A 26795-nucleotide genomic window follows, 5' to 3' on the forward strand; every position below is an offset into this window, starting at 1 on the left:
TTTCCCCTCTAGTGAATGGCGGGGTGCCATTCCTTGTACGTAGAGTGAGGGTTGTGCCGCTAGGGGGCATTCTGAGGGTTTGTATTCCACTCTCATCTGGCAGCCATTTCTGCACCCTTGCATGGGGTTTTTCTCCATGCTGTGGCCCCTCACCCAGTGTAGACTGCCATTGTTTGTCACTCACTGGGGGAATGGTAATAGGTTTCTGTTGTCCTGATCCTAGATGGCCCTGTGCACCTGGATTTTGGGTTTGGACTTTCTCAGTATTCCTGCTTCTACTTCTCATGGCAGTCAAATGCTGCCTTATTTCTGTATTTAATCTTGGGCAAACATTTTCTGTCCTTTCCTAAGTGTTAACAGATCACCTCTGCTTGATACTGAAACACTATCCTTGGGACTGGTTGCTTTTCTGCTCCTCCCGAAAGCATAGGTATTTTTTTCTACTTTAGCCTTGGCCATAATAGGTCCTTTTCTGTCCCTTAAAGACAATTGGTTCTGTTCCACCTTCTTGAATGGTTTCAAGGCTTAAAGTGAGAGAGGGGGTCAGTCATCTGCTAATCACCTCCAGGTCTGATATGCAATTGCTTTGCTCCATTTTTTTCTCATGAACATCCAGTGGAGGTTCATGAAAAAACAAAAACAAAAACAAAAACATAAAAATAAAACAAAACAGAAATTTGCTAGTGAGTACAACAAGAAACCAACAATGCCTGGAGTTCTCAGATCTTCCAGACAAACACAGTAACCCATACTGTCCAACTCTTTGTGAAAACTGTACCTGATTTCCTCTAATCTCACATAGGTTTAATGACTACTCTTGACTCCCACAGTTTCTCACAAGTGAAGCAGTCCACATGTTCTGTTTGTCTTTGGAGAAGCTTGTCCATCTTTGGAGTTCTGCCAACTTGGCTGCCCTGCCTATTAGCTCTTTGATTGGTCAACTAAAATTATGATTTTGTAGTTTCTACCTTATCATTGTTAAGGATTGAATAACACTTTTTTTCCAGCTTTCTGCATACTAAGCAGGAGGCAAACCCATTCAATTTTAAGGCTGGTTCTACCATCATGGAAATCAATCTCCCTTATTCATGGCGCTGGCTTCTTTTCCTTAGAGGCTTTCTCTATATCTTACCTGCCCCATGTCAGTTACTTTCACAGTTGAAAAGAGAGGGGGCTCATTGATCAATTCACAAGATTATAGTTTCCATTTGCAGGATGCCTTCAGCTTGCAGCTGGCAGGATAAAGACAGTTCGGTGTTTAGACTGTTGCAACTTGCTTCTTCTTCAGACTCCCTTTGCTGATTCATTATTCAGGTGTTCAGAGTCAGTGGTTTTTCATAATCACATCATCGCAAGTTTAACAGAGCAAAATAATTTTTTCTGTTAAAAGAAAAAACTATACATTAAATGAAGACGGTTATGATTCTCAGTAAAGAAAACAGGTGCTTTATAATTGAATGCAATAATTTCAAGGGTGAGTTTTTTTTAAAAGATTGGTCATGATTATATGATTTTTTTAAAGATTTTATTTATTTGACAGAGAGAGACACAGCAAGAGAGGGGACACAAGCAGGGGGAGTGGGAGAGGGAGAAGCAGGCTTCCCGCTGAGCAGGGAGCCCAATGTGGGACTCAATTCCAGGACCCCGGGATCATGACCTGAGCCAAAGGCAGATGCTTACCGACTGAGCCACCCAGGTGCCCCATGATTATATGATTTTTAAAAGCATTTTTTAAAGTAGTAATTTTAGACCAGGAATTGGTGTCCAGTAGTGAGAGCCAAATTTAGGAAAAATGTAAACCAGGAGGTTGGGTCTATTTGGGTCAGAGCCACTATAAGTTTAGAGGTAACAGGTAAAAATAAATCCAATGTCTCAGAAGGGATAGATTTTAAATAATTTAAAAGCATTAACCAGAGAAACTGGCTTTCTTTGACTACGAAGGAATTAAAATAAGGCCAAGACCGCAAATGAATACTGCTTTTATTGCAAAAGTACACAGATATAAACTCATCCCTTGAGGGGTGTTCCCCAGCTGTATGAAGGGATTGTATGGAACAAAGGAGTCTTAATAATAATGAGCAATATTCGGCTCTTACAGCTGACCTTTCCCATAAAATCCCCTAAGGACTTAATGCACTTTGAATATTATACCAATCTGAAATAGTAAAGAGGATTGTTAGGCACAGAAAGTATTTCGGATATTGGTAGTCCCCATAAACTGTGACAGAGAGAATTTTTAAAGGCTATCGAGCAATTACAAAGCAAAGTATTGCCTTCAAGTATTGGGTAGGTAACATAAATGAGCACAGCTGGCCTGCTGTAAGATAATAGGAAGTGGTGAGGTTTGAGTGCCCTGTGTAAAAATTTTCAAATATAAATTATAAAAATTGTTTTGCCAAATTAAATAAGCCTATAGGCTATATAGGTCCCCCTTCCTCACCATGCACTCCTCAATGACATTTTACCAGTAAAGTAACCCAAATGGTCACTTTCATAACTTGAATCTATATATTTTACTATTATTTTATATATTTTACTCTTATATGACATATTTACTTGCCAGCTAGAAATTGAGTGTAAATGCTAAGATTTCCCTAGATATCTTTTGCAGCTAAGAGTATAGTGATACCCAAAAATCTCCCTTGGATTTAATAAATTATCAAAGCCCTACCTAGGTAGTACTCCTCAAATCAGAACAGCATTCATCATCTAAAGAGGTTTATCTGGCTCACATTGGATCTATGAATGAGGCAACAAGGTCCTTTCTGCAAGGCTCAATCAGAGAGTCACGAAGAAGGATGAGTGAAGCAAAGATAAGTCTTTTCTCTCTTGTTGTTCTTTGGAAAACATTGGCCCAAGAGGACATGTTTTATCTTACAAGTGTGGTTGCTTAACTTGGTATAGAATCATGGGGAATATGACTTGCTTACTGATTTGGCAGAGCACAGGACACATTTCTATCTATAGGAAGAAAAGCAGCTAAAATGAAGTAAAATAAGGTGTAGAGAAAAAAATGTCTAGAAATAGACAAACCGGGTCAATTCTATGGCCAGAAGGAATAGAATGTTTTTTGCAGTCTTTTGGGAGACTAAACACAGTTCCTGGGTTTGGGTAGGTGTGTGAGACTGAAAGCTGTGTTTCATAGAATCCCATTCCAATGGATGCACCGAAAGAAGGTGGCATACTTGCCTCATTTGCTGTGATCAGTATCTGAGAAGGCAAAACTCAGAGGCTGCTTTTATTATTTATAGAGTAAACCCAAGATTATTTTCTGGGACTTGAGCTGCATGAATTCCAATAGTTTAGAAATAAGTAATTAAGAGTTGTATAGTGGGAAATCCTTACAGATGTTCTGATATTTTTCTTAACTGAAATCCGTGGGTATGCAGGATTACATAATTGATGGATCACTCTGATTTAGTCCCTTGGGGTCTGAGTTGATTTTTACAGCCATAAAAGTTGATTCTATTATTTGATATGGCTGAGTTTTAAAGCTTCTTATTATTTGTGCTCCTTTTGAAACCCTCCTCCAACTTCTTAAGGAACTCTATACTGACTTAATTTGATTTTAACATAATGTAGTTAAACATGTTCAAACATAAAACAGATCCCCCCCCCACATAATAGCTCTTCTACAAATATAAAATCCAAGTAAATGTACTGGTTCAATATATTAAAAAATGATGAACATAATAACATTTAAACAAAAGTTTAAGATAAATGATATTGCTTTGCTGACATGACATTTCTGGTTGAAACATGAAGAGTACTGATTACATCATAGTCCAGCATCTAACACTACTGTGTAACCTGTGTTGACTCAATTTCCCACAGCTTTTTCTACCCCAAACTAAAATTTATGCTAGAGCACTTCACAGAGCCCTCAGCATCTGTTCACACTCTGTAGTCTGAGAATGGCTGGCACATGGGCTATGGTGCTTGCTCAGTGCTTTACACTAATTGTGACACATTTTCAAAGACCCCATGTAAATAAATGAAGAAGGAAAAAGTAAAACAAATATAGGTTGCACTTTTAGAGCTTGTTTGGAGGTTCTAGCAGGGGAGCGCAGCTACTCGTATACCCTTGACCGAAGAACGGTCCTCCTCTATCAGGGAAGGTCGTCCTCTTCGACCGAGCGCGCAGCTTCGGGAGGGATGCACATGGAGCGGTGAGGGAGGAAGGGGACACCCGCCTAGCCAGCCAGATCAGCCGAATCAACCCTGGCGATCAATGGGGTGACAGATGTCGCAGCCAGATCGCCCTCACATCCTAGATTGCACTTTTAGAAAAGCAAAATATTACAATCATAAAAAGTGCTTATGGAAACTTTTTTTTTTTAAATACAGAATTTTCTCATGAGAGTTCGACTATTGAAATGATTGCCGGTCCTCCCTTCTATACTAGTTATCTTTTTTTTCTTGTAATCATTTTGCTAGTTCTTAGAGAATGGTCTCATGCGAAGCCACTCTGAAGTGCTTTTTCAGTCACTCAGTTTATCTCCAGTGGGAGTTGCTGACAGCCATATTGGTGAAAGACCAATTCATCATGAGAGAGGAAAGCTGAGGTCAGTGGGTGGGTTCCAAGCCTGCATTGATTGCTCACTCTGAGGAAGATTATCCAGGGAAATCACTTGTAAATTTTGGAAGCTGGGAAGAATACACCTTGAGGTCTGCCTTAGTTTACCTTCTATTATTCTAGCTTTGGTTGATGTTGAAGCTAGTTGGGGATTAAAGACTATTCCTATTTTGTAATGCTTCCTAAGAATTGGATGAAGGATTATACACTTTATACATTTTACTCTTTCATCCATTCAGTGGATTCTTTAGAAGGTAGCCCCACCCAAAGTTGACATTTGTGTTATGTGTTGTGACTATTAATCAGGAAGTTGAGGCCGATCCTGACTGATACCCACTTCTGTGGCTTTTGGCTAGATATACTGCCCAAGACAAAGTCTGGAGACCCCTTAGGCTTAATATTGTTACATCCTTTCTTAAATAATGTTAAAATGCCTTCCAGAATATAGAATATACTAGATTTTTTCCTTTGGTGTTGAAGGTATTTTCTTTTTGATAGTTTAATGGATATTTGATAAATAAGCAGAATGGTGATCTCTGCCCCTTAAAATCTGTACATGTTTTACCATCTGTCTAGAGTCAAAATTATGCAACTCACAAATTTTAGAATGAACTTAACCACAGACATTTCTCTTCTATAATATTCAATATCATCAAACAAATTTTCATGTGCTTCAGATTTTTCTTATTACCATTAAATTACCATCTACTTATCAAAATGTACTGTTACAGTACACTAGGAAGAAAATATATATGTTTCTTCAAATATAAAGTTACTGGAAGTGAGAAAATGTTCTATCTATGCAGAATTTGGCACAGCAATTTTCCCAGAGATTCTCCTTGCCTTGCATGTGACTTCTAAAAGGCTTTTTAAGAACATTCTCCTCTGACTAAATCCCTTTTAAGAGAAAAGCTGGCTATCTTTGAACAAACCCTAAAAAGTAGTCTTTCTTTCAAAATTTATTATCCCAGACTTAAAGAAAAATCTGTAACCCTTAAAGTCAAGGAGTTTCTTGGATAACAGGATTTTTTAATTTAATCTCTGTATGGACTGAAACAATGCACATACTTGACCTAAATTAAATATTGTTCCTGGAATGTCTGAAAATACTGCTATGCCACTGTTCCCTTTATCAACTAGGGTTAGCGTCATTGTTCTAAGTCACTCTTTGTTAGTAAGTACACACTAGATCTGGTAAGTTAAAGAGGGTGTGTACTTGTCAAATTATATAAGGATATGTTGTATCCTGGGGATAACCGTATTGCTGATTTAAATTGAATAAAAACACTTAAGATGCAAAAGAGGGACAATGATATAATACGTTTTTATTTATTTATCATACTCAGACTTAATCTCAAGTGAGACTTTCTTTAAAAATTGCATTAATGAGCAAGAACCATATGGCTTGAGATGGAGATATTGCAAGAGTGGCATAAATCCAGCTGTCCGTTTCCAGCACATAAGCATATTTTATTTGCTGTTTAATTATTTCTAGTAAAAGAATTTGCTTATGTGCTAAGTATACATAAAATATTTCATTTTCTTTTTATATGGTTAATAATGGATAGTCTATCATCATTATTATTTCACATTTACACAGCACCTTTCCTTTGGGTAATTCATATAATTTATAACCAAATCACAAGACCATTTATGTAAATATTTTGCATGCCTATTTAACAGTCTTATAGCTTGCCATGTGTTTACATTCATGGAGTCACAAATAATTTATAGGGGGTCAGTTGTAATGAAATGGATTTTATTGCTTTAATTTTCTGTTTATTCAATCTGTGGAACTGAAGAGTATAGGCATTGGGGGGACTAAATAATGGGGAAAATGTAACATGTCAACCTCAATTTTCTGCCAGTTGTGTGAAATATATCTGCTGGGGACAGGGACCAAAGGAAGAGAAACTTTTTTTTTTTTTTTAATATGCTCTGAGTAAATATAATGAATTAATGTAATACCGTTTTTACTTTTAAAGTCCCCAGACATTTCAAATGATCTTTTTAACTACCTTTTAAACCAAGGTATCAATAACATTTTGTTTTACTCTACACATGCAAAAATCCCTTATAGAGGGCCACTATTGTGTCAGATACTTTATTAGGTATTGGAATTTGTCCTTACATCAGGACAAGTGTTAGTTCAGAACTTACAAACTCTCAGTCCATACATGGAGTCTAATCCATCGTATATGTATAGTTTGGCTTGCAGAGTATTTTACAAACTTCTTTGAATTAAATGCAATGTTTAAAGGTTGGGATGTTGCACACAATAATCTGGATTTGAGGCTTACTTCAGAAAATCAGAATTGGCAATGCTAAATTTAGGTTTCTTCCTAGCAGTGGTTTGCTGGGGCCCAGTAGCCTGGCCCATTTTAGATGGGCACACCTACTTTAGTTCCCACCTCTTCTACCACTCCCTCACTGGAAGTAGTTAATAGAGCATAGCATCATGTTTGAGAGGAAGGAAGAGGAAAGAGCAGGAACCAAACCTTGATGAATCTTGTAGAACATGTGAAGGAGTTTGAACTTTATTTTGTTGACAATGGGAAGCCTTTGACAGACTATAAATAAGGAAGTGTTGTGATTTTATTTATGTTTTAGAAAAAACCACTCTGATAATAACATGAAGGATGGATGGAGGGATTGAGACTGGAGGGAGAGAGATTAGATGAAGAGCCTATTGCAATAATCTGTGGAGGAATGACGGCAGTTTAAATAGAAAGCCAAATGGACAGGATTTTATATTAAACTGGATATGTTGAGTGAGAGACAGGATAGAGTCTAAGATGAATGCCATTTATCATGTATGTGTGTGAGACTAAGTGGATGTGCCTATAGCTGAGATTATAGGTATGCATACTATGAATTTAATCATGGGATATTAGTATTTTCCTATTTTATCTTTTATTTATAAAAATGTGAAATTGCCTAGAGAGACACTATGGATTCAATTAAACAAATAGTTATTGAAAATATTAAGTGCATTTTTTATCTTAGTAAGTGCCAATACGATGATAAATGCAAATAAAGCCCTGAGATATTTCTCCTTTCTAAGGTCCAAGACTGAAGATATATGATATGCAATAGATGGAAAGGATGTGGGGGACTCAAGTTGGTCTATGGAGCCTACAGGCCCAAATGCTAGGATAGAAGGTTGGAGTACAGTAGGGGATAGTTTTTACGGAATTTTCTGTGTAAGAACATAATAAAGAGATACTTAGGACAATGGGTTTTGTGGCAGTGATATCTCATATTTAGGTTTAAAATTTCCTTCTCTACTTTGTTTTCATTCCTCCATCTTATTATCAATCTACATATGCTTGCGAGACTAAAGCAGATGACTCACGTACAGGCATTGGAACCAAGGTGAGCTAAAGAGAGCAGTAGCTTCATTGAGAAGCAATTACAGAATGTCCAGAAGTGATGAGGGCCTGGGGGTTTCCCAGAGCAATGGTCTGAGAAGAGACATCTGATGAGGATGGCTTTGCAGAGAAAACAAACTTCCTCTTGAACAGGGTTCTGTTTGAATTATGGCTGATTTGGATATTGAAGAAAAGGATACCTCAGAAAACTAGATACTTGGGCTTGGAGATTTCAGAATCATCTTTCAAATTGTCTCTCCATTTTCATTAAACCTATCATCTTTCACATCCAGAAAACTTAAAATACCTAGCATACTTTTTGCAGTACTTTTCTGTTGATGCTTAACAAACTCCTTTAGGTTATACTTAATTGTATCTTCTCAAATCTTTGAATCACTTCTAGATTAAGGTATTGAGGGAAAGACATTTTACTCACCTCTTACCCTGCTTCAGTGTCAATACAAATACCAATGCTGGGGTTCAAATCTTGAATCAAAGTCTGCTTTTTACATTATGTATTACTTCTCAGTTGATTTGTTTTCCAAAACTCCCCAAATCTGCTTCTACCTTGTTTATGCCATGTGATCTCTAGCCATCTCCAGCTATCTCAACCACAGAAACCCTCACTCTCCTGAACATTGCCCCTCATTTTTCCACAACACCATCTATTCATTTCTACTTTGCTACTTTGCTCTTGCCTATCCTGATGTCTGTAATTCTCTTCCCTGATTAGTCGAGTCCTATACTCACTGAAAGCTCAATTCCCACATCTCTCTCACCTACTGAATGTTACATCCAATATTGGACCCTAGGGAGGAGAAATAGCTCAGTGCTCAGGCGATTTCACATTTTTTGTAAATAAAAAAGGATAGCATAGAAAAATGCTAATATATCAGGATTTAACTCATAGTATCCAAATCTATAATCTCAGGGATAGTACTAAAATTAATAGATCAGTATCCTTTTTTTTATTCTATACTCTCACAGGCTTGATTGAAGGAATTTAAATTATACCAGTGGATTTCACCATGGAATTACTATTTGGAGTAACAGAACTGAAACCATGAATTTAATTTTTGCCTTAATAGACTTCCTTATTCCACATTATCTTTCAACAATATTTTTAATTAATTTTGTTCAAATGACAATTGAATATAATAACTGTGAATTTCATTAAGATTCCTGTGTATTTCTCTTACTAGATACACATAATTTGTATGTACTTTTATCTAATGCCCCTTTACCTGGTATATCATCTTCAGCAAGTGTTTAATCGTAGACTGTTTCTTACAAATCATGTTCATTTAAAGTTTCTCTGCCCAGTATCCTTCTACTTCTTTTTCCACCAGTCTTGGGTTATTCCTGTTGCTTCAAAATCTTCCCATTTTGAAGTCTTGACTTAATTCATTCTTTCTCTATCAAGCCCAAAGTGCTACCTCCCACTCCCATAGATTTCTCACTCAGTGATCCTATATCTCTATAGTATGAATCACACAATTCAATGCTGGCTGCATAGTGTTTTACATAGTTCTTTACTTGTTGTGTGAATATTCCTGTTTTATTTTTGCTTTCTTAAACATCGTAAGTACTTCTAAAACTTAGACTTGGTTTGTATCCCTCGCTTTCTCAATCTAAATGAAAAGAATGGGTGCAATACAATTCTTACTGGCTGATTATTAATATATTCTTAGACAATACAAATACAATTTACCATTGGTCAAAGTTGAAAATAAATAGGAAGGTAGTAATGCTTCTAGGAAACAGAAAAGGTGTCATCATTATAGTGCATTATATAAATTATAGCATTTATTCTGAAAGAAAAATAGTTGGTAATAGTGGTGCTACCCGGAAAAATTACCCATTTCCATTGTAAAAATTTCTATTATTTATCATATGTTTTTGTTATATAGTCACTAGTAGTTAATTTACCCTTTATTTATTAATGGTGAGCTTTCTTTTAACCCTTCTATTAATGTAAGTTACAGTATTCATTTCTGCAAATGACCTAACCATCTATTTGAATTACTGGCAAACTCCACCAATCTTGTCTTGTTTTGTTTACAAACCTGTTTTTTTTAAATTTTATTTTATTATGTTATGTTAATCACCATACATTACATCATTAGTTTTTGAGGTAGTGTTCCATGATTCACTGTTTGCGTATAACACCCAGTGCTCCATTCAATACATGCCCTTTTTAATAGCCATCACCGGGCTAACCCATCCTCCCACCTCCCCCCGCCTCTAAAACCCTCTACAAACCTGTTTTTAATCAATCTTCCAGATACTCAGTAGTCAAAAAGATTGTTACAGTTCTCAGTTTAAAAGGATTTATACTATTCAATGTCTAGGTGTAAAATGTCGAAGAAAAATTGAGTACAGAGTTTGGTGGAGGCAGTTCGATATTACTGTGTTTAAAAATAGATTACTTGAAATATAATATGAATATGACAACAGGAATCTGACATGAAAATCATAACATTAGCCAATTCTATAATGACACAGTAATTGGAAGACTATAGAGACAAGTTCAGGGCAGATCATTAATTCAGTGCAAACAATAAATTTCAATAATAATATAAACATAATATTTGAGAAACATCAAATTAAAGGATGCCATGGAGCACTAAAAATATAATTGCAAGGGCTGAAGAATTAAAACTCTGGTAATAAATGAGTATTATGAGGTGATGCATCCAACAGATCAGGGAAGAAGCAGATTTTTGAGGCTTTTTAAAATTAAATGCATCTAAGATACAAATATGAACACTTAATTAAGATAAAATTTGACTCTATTATATACCATCAAACTATACCTCTGCCATTTGTAAAAACCTTAACATGTATAAAAAAGGTCAATGGCTTTTAGAAAAGAATCATAAGTACTGAACTAAAAATTGTCAACACAAGACAACATGCAACTCAAATATTCTTGACCCCAGTAGAAGATTCTCTGCCAGTTGCTATTGATATTTGGACCATCTGTAAAATAAGAAGGTCTATATTAGAGTTGTTTTATGGCTGCCAAGATTATTATAACATAAAATACCTGTAATAAGTTTCAACAGCAGTCCTGCTTTGTGATAGAAGCTGTGAGAAAAGCAAAGGGACCAGTATGTGCTATGTCTGTGTGTAGCTCTCACTTGGAGGAAAAAACATACCCTTGTCAGAGGGTTGGCTATCAGTGGTCTTTCAGTAATGACAGAAGCTTGGATGGGGTGGTTTCTTAAGTCCTTCTCTTCAAGTTTTAATTCTTTATGCAGCTTCTTCCATTCGGCATCCTATGAGCTTGATGCCTGGGCATAGATCTAATCTCTAAAGTCAATTTTCTAGTAAATATATATAATGATTCTTTTTTGAATAACATAGTTGTAGAAATAGTCTAGGGTTTATATTCACATGAATTATGGTAAAGGCTACATGATACATCAAGTGTTCTAATGTGTGTCTTCTTCAGGATATTATTTTACTTAACACATAAGTGAACTGATCACTGGGGACTTTGTTTCCTCTGAGTAGTTGTTGCTTGGAAAAGAGACATATGGTTGCATGCATTTAAATTCTTCATTAAAAATGTTTACATGAGGGAAAAAGTAATATAGCCTTAAATGGCAAACATTATAGAGGGTTGCAGAATTCAGCTCCGAAGAGTTTTAGATCATTACGTTACTACTTAGAAATAAACATTATGCCTAAATAAGTTGTTTATACCAACTACAAGTAACTTCCTTCCCTGAGTAAATATTTAGGTTGAGAGTGTTCCTCAAACATTCAGTTATTCTAATTTGCATGGGGTACAGGGGGAGAGTGTATTTAATCATATAATTATACAGAATTTTAAAGAGGAAAACATGTTTTGTTGGTGTTTTATTCTTTTAGCTGAAAAAAAGATTTCACTTTGTTAGTTCTGTGGTTAAATATGACAATATTGGTCATCAGCAATTAATTATTTTGATTTTGATTTAGAATTTAAGTTTGATTTATGCTGCATCTATTTAGCAGTCACAGCTGGAAATACAGACAGTGTTCATTCTGAAGTGGGTTTGGGTGACTGCAGTAGTCCTCTGTGATCTTCTGCCTGGTCCACCCCTGATCGTACAGAAGTCAGAATAGTAAGAAAGAATGACTGTGATACATCAATAAGTAAACTAATTCAGTAGCTTTTAGGGATACTAAAACCGCATTTAATTAAAAAAAAAGGATAGTTATTAAAATAAACCAATTCATCTACAGGAGGATAACAAAAAGTGTTAGTTGAAATACTGACTCCTAAGAGAGGGAGGTGGTCTTTTATCTAAAAACAGCTTTAGATACAAAATTCCTGGCATTATGCTGGATAAGCATTTGGAGGAAATACAGAGGATGATAGGAGAATATGAAAAGGGAGCTCTAATCTGGTTGAGTCTTAACTGACATTCGTATTAGCAATGGGGATTAATAACAGTAAGTCTCTTCACTCTTGGAATTTATGGTCCAGTGACAGTACCAAATCAGGAAACATTTCTTGATTGTCAGGGGCAGAAGTTTAATCAAGGGTATGCCATTAATTTAAGTCCAATTTTTCTACTTACATTATCTATGCATATTCTTTAAAAATAATGGTACACCCATATGTTACCCTAGATGTGGTTCCTTTTAGACTTCTTAGACTTCATAAATATCTATCCATTTATTTCAGTCCCCCAATCTAGCTCACTAGTCATGCCAACAGTTCTGATGCCATAGCTTTAGAATATAGGTCATTACCATCTTGGCTACTGATTTCTAAATATCTGAATGGTTTAACATGACACTCAAGGCCATTTATGATCTTTGGGGGAAAAAAAAAGATTGTTTCTAATCTCAGCTCCAATTATTCTCATTAGTGTTTTCTACAATCCTGCCAACTTAAATCAATATTTTTTCTATTTCTTTATTTTATAAGGTTATACAAAGCAATATATTTAAAAGGTAGGAAAAATGAGCAAGGGTTATAAATAAGAAGTTAACCGGAGAACTTCCCTACCTTGCCTCAACACACACATGCATACACAAACACACACTCTTCCTCTAAACAAAACAACACAGCACCCTCAGTTGTCATTCAACATATGAAAAGACATTACTGGGGTGCCTGGGTGGCTCAGTCATTAAGCGTCTGCCTTCTCAGGTCATGATCCCAGGGTCCTGGGATCAAGCCCCGCATCGGGCTCCCTGCTCGGCAGGAAGGCCGCTTCTCCCTCTCCTGCTCCCCCTGCTTGTGTTCCCTCTCTCGCTGTGTCTCTCTCTGTCAAATAAATAAATAAAATCTTTAAAAAGAAAAAAAAGAAAAGACATTACTGTTATAATTAAAGAGATACAAATCAAAATACTAAGATTCTATTTTCATTTCTCAGATTGGAAAATAATTAAAATTTTCTATTTCCCAGTGTTGACCAGAGCATGGGAAAAGACGACTCTCATATTATGCACTGTTAACAGGAATGTGGTGGTGTGTTTATTTGGGCAACCACTCTGGAAGATAGGTTTCTTTTTTAATATTTAAAATTATCATACAATAAATTTGAATTTTTTATGTGTAGACTTTTATGAGTCTTAACACATATATAGATTCATGAAAATACCACCATATTCAGGAAAAAAAATTCTATCATCCCCTAAATTTTTTTAAAGATTTTATTTATTTATTTGAGAGAGAGAGAATAAGAGAGCATGAGGCGGGGAGGGTCAGAGGGAGAAGCAGACTCCCAGCCGAGCAGGGAGCCGGATACGGGACTCGATCCTGGGACTCTATCCTGGGACACCAGGATCATGACCTGACCTGAAGGCAGTTGCTTAACCAACTAAGCCACCCAGGCGCCCCCTCCCCCAAAAAACAACTTTTTTATGCTACCACTTTATAGTTACACTTTCTCCCACCCATAACTCTGGGCAACTGCTCATATGTTTTACATTACTATAGATTAGTCTTTCAATTATGACATATAAATAAAATTATACAGTATGTAACCTTTGAGACAGGCTTCTATCATTTAGCATAATGTCTTTGAGATTCAACCAAGTGTGCATAACAATGCTACTTATCAGTAGTATATTTTTGAAGAATAAAATATTTTAATTTTGATAAAGTCCAATTTGTCAATTTTCTTTTTGTGTTTTATGATTTTAGTATTCTTTTTTTTTACTTTTAAGATAAGATGAAAATTGAGAGGGAGGCAAACCATAAGAGACGCTGAACTGTAGGAAACAAAGTGAGGGTTGCTGGAAGGGAGGTGGGTGGGGGGAAGAGAATTGGGTGATGAGCATTAAGGAGGGCACTTGATATAATGAGCACTGAATGCTATATGCAATTGGTGAATTACTAAATTCTACCTCTGAAACTAATAAAAAGAAAAATATGATTTTAGTATTCTAAGAAAACTGTGCACTTCAAGAAAGCACCAATTATTTCTCATATTTTCTTGTTTTTTTAGTTTTAAATTTTACATTTAAGTCTTTAATCAAGTTTGAGTTAAGTTTTGTGTGCTGTGTGAGGTAAATGTTCTTTTTTCTGCCCATTTGGATTTCCAGTTTATTCAGTATCATTTTTTTCAAAAGACTTTCCCATTCTATTGTTCCTTTGTCAAAAATCAATTGACCATATATGTATGGGTCAATTTCTTGACTTTCTATTCTGTTCCAATTTCTTTCTATTGTGTTCCAGTCATCCGTGGAACAGACCTATGGGACAGATTTTTCAAAATTCCAAACTGTCTCAATTATGATAATTCTATAATAAGTCTCAAAATTAGGTAGGGTAAATATTCCAACTTTGTTGTATTCTAAAATTCCTTTGTTTACTCCAGAAGCCTTTAAAAAAATTAGTGATTGCATTTTTCCATTTTAAAAACTTCCATTGTGTTTAAAATTTCAGCTTTATTGATGTATAATTGACATATAAAATTGTAAAATAAAGTATATGGACATTGTGGTTTTTTGATACGCATATACTTTGTGAAAGGATTCCCCTACATTGAATTAATACATTCATTACCTCACACATGTATCTTTTTTCCATTTCTTTCTCTCTTTCTCCCTTTCTCTCTTTCTTTCTTTCGTTCGTTCTTTCTGGTGAAATTCTATACTTAGCTAATTCAATTATGTGAGACAATGTTGTCGATTATAGTCACCATGTTTTACATTATAGCCTCAGAACTTATTCATTTATAGCTGAAAATTTGTATAGTTTACCAAATTCTTCCTATTTCTCCCAATCCTAGCCCTTGACAACCGCTTTTCAAGTCTCTGTTTCTGAGTTTGAGCTATCACAAATGGTAGGATTTTCTTCTTTCCCATGGCTGAATAGTATTCCATTATACACACATACACACACCCCACATTTCTTTATTCATTCATCCACTGATGGACACTCAGATTATTTCCATATCTTGACTATTATGAATAATGCTGTAGTGAACATGGGAGTGCAGATATAGCTTTAAAATCTTCATGGTTGACACTTTTTTTCCTTCAGTACTTTAAATATATCATGCCACTTTCTTCTGTCCTTCAAAATTTCTGCTGAAAAACCTGTTGATAGTCTTATGGGGGAACTTTGGTACATAACAAGTTGTTTTTCTTTTGCTGCTTTTATGATTCTCTCCTGTCTTTAACCTTTGACAATGTAATTGTCTTTGTGTGGGTCTCTTTGTATATATCTTATTTGGAACTGTCTAGGCTTCCTGAATCTGGATGTCTTTTTCCTTCCCCAAGTGAGGGAAGGTTTCAGTATTATTTCTTCAAATAAGCTTCCTGCCCCTTTCTCTCTCTTTTCTCCTTCTATAGGGATCCCTATAATACAAATATTGGTGTACTTCTTGGTATCCTAGGAGTCCCTTCAGCTATATTCACCCATTTTCATTCATTCATTCATTTTTTTTTTTTTTTTTCATTTTGGTCCTCTGATTTGATGAATTCCACTGCTTTGTCTTTGAGTCTTCTGATCTTTTCTTCCACTTCATCTAGTTTGCTATTGAACCCCTCTTGAATTTTTCAGGTCAGTTTTTATATTGTTCAGTTCTGTGATTTCTGTTTGGTACTTTCTTATATTTTCTCTTTGTTGAAAATTTTGCTTTGTTCATGCATTCTTCTCCTGACATTGATGAGCATATTTATAATCATTATTTTGAACTGTTGATTGGGTAAATCACATATCTCTATTTTATTATGGTCTGTTTCTGGAGTTCTATCTAGTTCTTTTGTTTTGAACATATTTATCTTTTTCTTCATTTTCCTTGACCCTTGTTGTTGGTTTCTGGCATTATATAAAGCAGCCACCTCTCCCAATCTTGATGGAGTGGTCTTGTGTGTAAGATGAACTTTATCATTCAGCCCAGTCAGAGCTCTTGGTTGTCTCTTAAATCTCTTGATTATTCAAGCTGTCTTATTTGTTTTAGTGGCTCTCAGTAGTTGAGTGTGTGCCAAGACTTGTCAGTGTCCCAAAGGGAAGGATATCAATCAGCACGTAGACATAGGCTGTTGGAAGCCAGAACCTAGGCAGCAGCTTTTAAAGTATACGAATGTACTTCTTTCAGGTGTTTCAGGTGGGTGTTTCTGTTTGTTCCCTCTGCACTGAGCTCTGGGGGGATACCCAGTTAAGAACTGGTTTGTTTGTTTGTTTACTTTTTTGTGACAGTCCTGCAGGACCAGTGAACAGAAGCTCTGCTCGCCACCAGAACCTGGTGATCAAGTACATTCCCTGGGAAGAAGCTACAAAACTCAGGGCACCAGATACATGCACAAGCTCCTTCCAAGCCAACACCAGTGACTTGGAGTAGGCCAGAGGAGAATGCAGAGATGGCACTGCTTGCCTCTCTGGTCTCTAGGGAGGATTACAGTCAGCACCCTAAATATATGCTAAATTAGAAGTCTAACCTTTAAGTAGAAGCTTTTGAAGTATGCAAATAAGCCTGTTTCAGAGGAAGACTGGGAGATGGGCTACTTCCATCTGTGCCTGAGATTTCTGTCTGTACCCTCTGTGCTGAGTCCTAGGGGGATACCCACAGTAAGTCCTTATGAACCTATTAGGGACTTTTGTTTGTTTACTATAGTCTTGTGGGTCTCATGGGTGTAAGCCCCATTGGCTTTCAGAGCTAGGTGTTTTGGGATCCCAACCCTCAGAAGTCTCAAAAGTTGGGGCACTAGATATTAAATCAAAATCATTTGCTCCTCAGGGAGAAGATGGGAATTGTGAGTTCCCACCTTGATTGTGTGTCACCGTGCTAGGGGTGGGGTTTATGATGAGAGTGTGTTTCAGCCTTCCCTACCCATATATGGGTATTTTTTCATTTGCCCAAAGTGTAGGAGTCTCTCAGCTTCTGGATTTCTTTCAGAGGGAATTGTTCCATGTGTAGCTATTGATTTGGTATATCCATAAGAAGAAGTGACTTAAGGAGCTTGCTATGCCACCATCTTGGACTGATGTCCATGTGTTTTCTTTATAATGCCTACTATTCTGCTAAGAATGCCTTTTTATTTCATTCAAGTATTTTTCTTTATCTCATGGAACTCAGGTATAACATTTGATCTAACATCTGGGCCATCTCAGGGTTGTTATCTCTTGATCTAACATCTGGGCCATCTCAGGGTTGTTACCTCTTGATTATCTTTTCCCTTGAGATCTCCCTTATGACATTTTCTGCTTATATTTATGTCAAGTGATTTTGGATTGCATTTTGGACATTATGAATATATTATTGTGCAGACTCTGAATCCTGCTGTGGTCTTATAGAAAATATTATTTTCATATTGGCTGGCAATCAACCTGACTAGATTCACTCAGTAAGGTTTGTTTATTTCTTCTGTGTGCAGGCATTCAAATTTCACTTCAGTTCTCTAAGTCTTGCTATTTTGGTTTGAGTCTGTCTTATGAATGTATCATTGAGGGGTTAAGCTGAACCTTACATGGATTCATATGCAGAATTAGGGAGTCTCCTTCTGGAGTTTTCTCTCCTTCAGACTCCCTGCCTCCAAACTATCTCTTTTCCTGATTCTTCTGGCCAAAAAAGATGACTTTTCTATCGGTTGTTTTTTTTTTTTTAAGTTCACAATAATATGTTGCTTTGCACTGAGATCTTTCCTCAAGATAAAGTTGAAAGAAAAAATAACATTGGTTATTTGCCCTTTGTTTCTGTTTTCACTGTCCTGCATGATCTTCTTGCTTCTGTTTATTTGTTGAATTTTCAGCCAGGTAGTTAATTGTTGGTTCTTGTGTTTTATCCAGAATTTTTAGTTTTAATCAGAGGGAGGAATGGCCGTCAGGTGCTATGCCAACCTACTAGAACCAACCTCCTTCCTCTTATTTTGATTATTATTTTTTAAAAATAAGTGATATGCACTATTTATGCAATTAGGCCATTTTAATTAGGGATACATCAGTCAAAATCAAGATGTGCAGGTTGTAAATCTATTTATTTTTCTAAAGTGGCCTTTTTTTCCTTTTCTTTCTCTTTTAACCTAGATTTGAAATTGTTGAGCAAGTCAGAGCTATTTCAGGGCCCCCAAATACATATTTTCTGTACAATTTCTTAATCTTTTAATATCAAGTTTATCAGAGGAACTGCTCCATGATGATGCTTTAACTAATTCTTTACTAATTCAGATTTGCTCTCTGATGATTTAATGAGTCCTAAATAAAAAAGAGTCTATTACTGTTTTGAACAAGGGTTGGTTTTTGCATTTTGCTATTTGCTCTGCCCTTTCACTTTAGTAAGCAGCCAATTCACCAGTGGGGCCTGCCTGTTCTTTCACACTTGATTGTGTTTATTGCCACTCACTGTTGGCTGCTTTCTTTCATTAAATCCTTAGTAATGGACTGACAGCTTACTTCACAACCAAAACCTACCTTAAATGCTTCATCAGTTTGTCAGATACTTATTATACTCTTCCCTGCAACTTCCCAGCCTGCCTTTTTGCTCTGGCTATTTCTGTAGCAACTGGCTGCACACAAATATAACCTGACAATCCCCATATTCACCCAAGGCCTCCAGGTTAGGAGCAGCAGCTTCCTTTGCCTTTCTAGAAATGAACTCCCTCTTGGTTGCCTGGAGACCAAAACTACCCCAGCTGTGGTGGCTCCCTCACAAATGATGCTTATTTTATCAAAATTGTCCCCCTTTCCCTCACTGACCAAAGATCATTAATTAGGATCAGAAAATAGCATAGCCCAGGAGGAAATAATATAGTCACCCAAAGGACTGTAAGGTCTGGCTAATATATACCACCTGGAACTGGGGTAGTACACATGGAAGAGGATGTTGAGGGAATTGGACCTAAGAGGGGAGAATATAAGGCTGGTTAGGGAGGGATGTGTGGCAGCACTTTTCTGTGACTCAGGGTCCTGGCAAGAGCACTTGGAGTTGGGCTTAATGTGTTGCCAGGATGGCTCCTTGAAGGTTGGACACAATGATTGTAGTTAATCAGGTAGGGCTGCTAGAACTGCCTTGGCAGAGTATTCCAAAAGGCATTAGAAGGCTTGGTGAAGGAAACTATTAGATTGAGTTTACTTTGTGAGAACAGAGTACCCACTTGCTGACTAGATTCCTCAGCAGGGCCAGGAGGAAACTTCCTTCATTAAAATGTCAAGAAATGAAGGCACTGGTGAGTACTTGTGTTTTTGAAAAGCTTACTGGGGGTTGTCATTCCCTACTGTCAAGCCAGCACTGACAGGAGGGGATGTTGCCGTTTATCTAGGCTCTGTAGTATTAGTTGGATGGTGAGGAATCTAAAATAGTAGAGGATCAAGTGGCAGAATTTACCTGACAGCAATGTACTTAACACAATGCTTGGATCTTAGCAACTGCTCAGTGATGGCTATTTTTAATAAATCATGAGTATTGTGATTAAGAGGGCATTTATAATTTCTCTGAGGACAGAGAGTACAGGGTTTTCAACTCTGGCTATATATATGGATTATTAAAGATAAAGCAATCTCAGAGACTTTGTTGTGGGGTTTTGTCATCTTCATTTTTTAAAAAGCTTCACTGGTGAGGCATACAATTATGGCAAACCTGGGATTAGCTTGCTAAAAAGCTAGTGATGTTTTAAATGTAAACTTCCAGAGTTAGGGGTTGATTCCAAAGGATGATTATTGTATAATGAAAAGTTAATTGTTGGGGGGTCAGAATGAGTGAATACAGGGCTTTTGACAAAATTCAGTAGATAAATTAAGGAAATTTAGTTGAGATGAACTAAGTTCAGGTGTGAAAAACTAATATTTTGCTCAATACTTAATTTCTTCTTGGAATTTCTTTTACAGTTAATCATACTATTTACTAGTAACACACAAACATTACCTCTGCACTTAGAATATAATTATTTTTCATTTGGTATTAAGTTTTCATTTAATATATTCCTGGAAGACCCCACTTTCCAAGGTTGAGCAGTAAAGTATATTGTGGTTTCTGTTAGTGGGGAGGGGAGAGGGCACACACACAGAGGGAAACAAACTGGCAGATATCTCCGGATTTCTTTCTCCTCTTGCTGAGTTTAATCTTTAATAATATACTGTGCAAGAATAATAAATGATTAAAAATATGGGGAAAAATTTAATATATTCACTATAGTATCAACAATTATCACAATATTTAAGACTAAACTTAGCAAAATGGCCAGAACCTATGTAAAAATGACTGTAGAATTTTGTTGAGGAGACCGAGAAGAAAATGTTCCTCGATGAAAAGCCTCAATATTTAAAATACTTAAATCATCTCCAGATTAATCTATGCCCAAATTAGTGTATAGATCATATTAAGTATGTCCTATTCAAGACCTCAGTTTTGTTTTGTTTTGTTTTTAAGAAAATCTCATACCATGATTATAAATTTCATCTGAAAGAAGCATAAGAACCATTCCCCATTGGTCAGGGGCCCCCATTCATGATCCCAGGTGCTGTGGTGGATTTTTCTCCGGAAAACTCAAAAGCTGAAGATGCTGCTAATCTTAGCTATGGTGAGCAGCTGCTGCTTGATAATGCCATCTCTTTTCTTTCCAAGCCCCTGCAAGTATACCTGGGAGAATTTAAGCAAGAAGGCATGGGGAAAGGGGTTCTGACAACTGTCATTTCAGACTCTTCCTCTGCATAAAAGGAATAAGAGAATGCAGGTAGGAGCAGAGATGATATCAAGTTGAGGATAGATAATCTGGCACATTGTTCTACCTCTGTAAATCCTATTGTAGGAGTGTGGCAAGTTGTAATTTCTGAAAATGGCCACAACAATATCCCCTATTCCATATACTTTTCTTAATGTGAATTAAATACTACCCCTGCTAAGAAGGGGGGTTACTATTTCTTCCTTGAATCTACGGCAGCTTGTGAGTACAGTAGAAGTTAGTATGTAATTTCTGAAGCTAGGTCACAGTGATTGAGCTTCCACCTTGCTCTTTTAAGACACTCACTGTTAGACTCCAACCACCATTTTGTGGGGAAGCTTATGCCTCCCTATACAACATTGTCAGCAGTTGAGAATTACATATATGGTCAGGTGTTTAACTTTCCCTTTGAAGTCAGATGTATTGCTTCTACTTGGTTTCCCTCCATCCTCAGCAACTATGGCTTCTTTGGGATCCTGAAATATATGGAGAAGATAGAGACCTATGTGGTCTGCCAAATTGTAGAAAATTATTAACCTTGGACTATCACTGCATCATGGCTGTAAGCAACATGATATTTAAACTCTCAAAGCAAGACATTTTTACAAGGTTTTATAAGTCAGTAAGACCTCCCACATTGTAAAATATTACACAATCTCTTCTCAAACAAGTAACTTCTGGCAATTGCTATCATGAAAACCTTCCTTCCCTTGTGGGCATACAGAAAGAATGAACTGAGGGAATAAGCCTGAAAATGAGACCTTTGACTTTAGTTTCCCAGTTCAGATGTTTATCCTAGGAAGTCTTTAGAATAACCTTATCTTTGTGTAAGCTCTTGGCTTCCTGTAACATTTAAGACTTTCTCATTAGCCCTGGAAAATTTCCTAGGTGATTTTCGGTAATTCCAATATCTTGCAACCAGAGGTTCCTTCAAGTTCCATATATCTTGAAAAAAAAAAAAAACTTTAGATGATGGGGGTTCCTAGAATTCGTTATCAACAGATGGCTCTATCTACAAGTAAGGAAATAAGATGGTGAGGCCTGTAAAAACAATGTGTAGGAAGAGAAGAGAGAAGGGGTAGAAATATATGCACATAGTGTGCTTAATACTAAAACTTCTGTTGAATGAAGGAATGGATGAATAAAATAAAATACCACTTATACTCTACTTTGTATACCTAGAGCAGAGATGTAGAACTGTCATTTGAGCTACTGTCATTTGAGATTTTTCTTTTTTTTTTTTGCTTTTGCTTTAAGCCAGTGTTATAAAAGCTTAGTGAGGCTAAAACTTAAGGTCTTGAGATGCTGATTTTTACTTGCATGTGCAATTAACATTTATAAATGAGTAGTATGTACAATGTAGCTAAAGAAACAAAAAAATACTTTAAAGACCTAGTGCTCTTTTTCTGACTTGGCTCCTTTATGCCATTTTGTTGAGCAACAGACAAATGTAGTCCATTACTCACTTAGGTTTTACTAAGGTTCAATTACTCGTCCTTCAATCCACAATACAGTGCTCCTCCCTTGAGCCTTTCAACCCTTCAGCACCTCTGTCCCTCTGTGACATTTTAGATTTATCTTGATATAGCAAATTGGTTTTACAATTCCGCTCCAGAGTTCAGAGCTGCTCCCAGTCAGCTCTCACCACACATACCACCAAAGGCTGAAGTGGTGGGTTAAAAGGTGTGTATTGGATTGAAGGCTAAAGTGGTCATTTGAAAGATACATGCCAGAGATGATGCTTTATGCTCAGTTTACCTCATAAACTCTAAAAAGAAACAATCAGGAGCTAACTTATAATTACAGGTCTTATAAGAATTCAGGTCCATAGTTAGTTACCATGTTCTTTTTGGGCAGTATTTGATATTCTTATTTTGAAAATTATCAAATCTTCAGGAAAGTTGACATTTGCTACATTTACTTTATCCTTTTTTCTTTCTTTATATATTTTTCCTAGAACTTACCACTGATTACTTCAGCATACATTTCCAAAGGATAAGGACATTCTTGTACCTAGTTCCAGCATTTTATTTAATGCTTCCATAATATTCAGTGAAAAATCCAAATTTTCTCAGTTGCCCACAAAATACTTTTTCCTTTCTGAAACACTTTTCTTCAGATAAATAATACTGGTGGAGGGCAGGGTATGGAAGCCTTCATATTAGTGATACCTTCTTATGTTGTCTGAATTTCTCTTTTATTTGAAAAGAACTATAACTAGGTGACTATAAGGCAGCCATGATGTGGGCTTCTTTTTTGTGCAGGAACATCTGTGTGTTGATCATCTCTGTGTAGGAAGGCTTGAAGAAATGATGCACAGTGCCTGTCCTTTGCAGAAAAGGGTAAAGGATCTGATTTTTGTTCCTGCTGCTCAGGGCAAATTAGAGCACTTATTTCAGATTTACCTTGATATAATAAATTGGCTTTGCAATGCTTCTCCAGAGTTTGAATCTCATCAAACTGCAACAATAACCATTTTATATCTTTAGGCACTTTGGGTATTTGCTGCAACAACTCATTGCTGACTGCAGTGTCTTTAAAGTTTATATATTTTTGTTTGAATTGTTTTTATATTTCAGTTTTTACATTTGAAAGTGGCAGTGTTCCCCATATCTTTTTTTCTAGATGCTTTTAGAAATTTCAGTTCATTTCCTATTTGCTAGAATATTTTTCTGAAACTAAGATAATGTTATTGATGTCTACTTTTGTGATGTGTGAATTTTACTTTTCAAAGCCTCTTAACAGATTTTTAAACAGAAGGAGACTAATGGCTAATTTTAGAATAGGATCATTTGAAGAAATGTCAACAGGTTAATTTACAGGGGAAATTAATGGTGAGACTACTGGACTGTGAAAATAAAAGGAGAAAATTTGACTGGGTTAAATATTCAAAAATGACCTTATAGAAGAGCCTTAAATTTGGCACTGAAAAGACAGACCAGTGACCCAAAGTAGACTCTTCTTCTTTTTTTTTTTTTTTACTATTCTCTGAGGACTAATGGAGTAAACTAATGTAGTTAAACTGATTACCCTTCCAACTTCAGGGCAAGTACGTGATTTCTAAATAGGCCCAGCTTTGGCTCAGGTAGCTACTGAGCCTCAAATAGAAATTTCTGTTCTGAATATGGTCATAGTATTAAGTGAGAAGCTCTACAAGCAAACAATAATAGCAAATACAAGCTTCAAATGTAATGATGTACATTATATTTTAGTATTTGAATGAAGCTAATGATATTTAAGCTTGGCAAAAGTATTAAGGCTTTTCAGCACATGAATGTTTATTCTCTAGTGCTATGCTAGGTACACAAAAGCTCGTCTTTTTCAACATTCATTAACTTTAATATTAAAATTCTGACTTCTAGGAAAAACATACCTAATTGAATTGAAAAGCATGTGGAAAAGGTGCTTCACATTTGAAAAGATCATGTCAGGACTGTAACTTGTCATGTTATTCATGAGTTTAGAATTTTATGAGCCAAATAATGCTATCCAAGCTCCTATTATAAGAGAATACTATTCTACAACTGTTTAGGGATGATGTCCTTCTTATCCTAAAGCATCCGCTCCTGAGAGACTTGACACCACTGATGGAATTACTAAACATTTCCTTGTAAAACCTAGGCTAAGGGCATTAGAACTTTTCCCCCTGTTTTATTCAATAAGCAGTGACTATCTTTTTCCTGAATAATATGCTAAGCAATGAAACCTCCGTCATTTCCCCACCCTACTCATGGCATAAATGGGCACCACAAGTATGTGTAATATTCATGTATAATACACAGTTTAAATTGTTCGGTGATAGTTACAGTGTCCATAACCTAGACTGGTAGAAATGCCCCCATGCCAATATCCATCCCCCAGCTGGCTGATACTTTGCTCAGCATTGCTTTCTGAAGCGAGTAGTTTCGGCCTCTGTCTCCTTTCTCCTAGGCGCTAGATCACTAAGCTCTCAGCCTTTTATTGAGCCGCCTTCTACACACTGAAGAGTTCATAGGAGAAAAGAAGTCCTCTGTGCCATGAGAGACTTCCTGTGACAGTAATGTTTTTCTAGCAGAGGGGAAATGTCCAAGGTATAGAAGGGGAGTTTTTGCTGGGCTGCTTCTTAGATGGAGAGCTTGGCTTCCTTGAGCTTAGTCTTGTATCTGAGGTTTTAAATTCATTATTCTGGCATTTGCCTATGGCTTACCTCTTAGGCCTTGACATTGCATGGCAGGCTGCAGTCTCTCTCTGGGAATGTTGCAGAAAGCCCACTGAATAAGGTTTCTCAGGTTGTGCTTTCTTTTATTTACATTCCCAGACTAGTGTTCTCTCCACGCAAGCACGAGTACTTTGTGTTAAAGATGGGAACCTTTACTTTCTCTAATAATAGGTTTTAAATCAGGAGTAAGAGAACTTTAACTCAGTCGGCGTGGAGGGCAAAATCTGCGGTACAGGGAATAAACAAAGACCTAGAAGGCTTTTGTCAGCCTAAAATACTCCCTGTGATTGTGTTTGATAAAATAATAATAATTACAATGATGGCTGATGCTTGCTACTGAAAACCTGTAATTTCTAACAGCTGTGGCATGATCATGACAGCTACCAGCACATGTAAAAGAAAATGCATGTTTCCCTGGATTGAGATTGCCCACATACGTAAATACCCTACTTACTGTACCTGCTTTTGAAAATTAGTGGCTTACCTGAGATACTATTGAGATTTATATATTTTCAGAAGTTTTATCTCATGAGCTCTTAAAAAATTTTGAAGCCAATGAATTCTTTTAAATAAATTAATAGACCTTGTCATAATACAGTTTATTGGATGAAATTGGTTATGCCATGGCTCAAATTACATAGATACTGCAAACCTAATATTAACTAAACTGTTATTCAATAGACAGGAATTTCCTCTTTTCCCAGCATTAGTACCATCATGGGACTATGGTAGGAGAGGGATTGCATATGTGATTTTTCATAGTAACCACCTAGTATATAACCAAATTCACATTTCCACTGTCATTAGAGTTTATCAAAGGGAAGAAAAGATTCTCTGCAGTTCTCTTTATTTTAATATTTTGACAGATACTACGTTATTTAACACCATTTGCTAAATAAATACCAACTACGTGCAAGGAAGACACTGTGCTTGGTCTTAGGGAGAGTAAACAATCAGGTACCTGCCACAAAGAACATCTAATTTATTACAAGTTAATTTGAAATTTAAGACTGGAATGAACATAACTCCAAGGTATTCAGAGGTGACAGTTTACAGTTGCAGACATGAAAATCTTCAAAATGAAGAAGTCAGGACTAATGTTGGTCCAAGTGATGACAGAAATCAACTCTGGTTAGTTTAAAACAGGAAATGTGTTTTATTTTCCTGCAGCCATGTAGATACTTGGGGTCAGGGCTCGGGGGGAGGATAAGGCTCGCATGGAAAGAGAACAGTATATCTCAGAATTCAAAGAAGGTGTTCAGTGCAGACAAACCCAAGGGTGGCCATTACAGATTTGGCAGTGAGCTGAGGCTTGAGGATTTCAAGAGGTAGAGAGGAGAGAGGGAGGAAATTCTTGGTAAAGGGAATTGCAGGAGCAAGATTGTAGACATGGGAGGCTTCAGGTGAGGGCGGACATGGTTCACTTGGGCATGGTAATAGAGTGCATATTCTAAATACTTCCAATTCAGGGAAGAGGGAGAATTCTGAGGCAAGGCTAGTCTCACCGGTAAATTTGTATCTGAATGTGATTACATTCCTTTAA

This window comes from Halichoerus grypus, chromosome 4 (assembly GCF_964656455.1).
Source record: "Halichoerus grypus chromosome 4, mHalGry1.hap1.1, whole genome shotgun sequence".
Lineage (NCBI taxonomy): Eukaryota > Metazoa > Chordata > Mammalia > Carnivora > Phocidae > Halichoerus > Halichoerus grypus.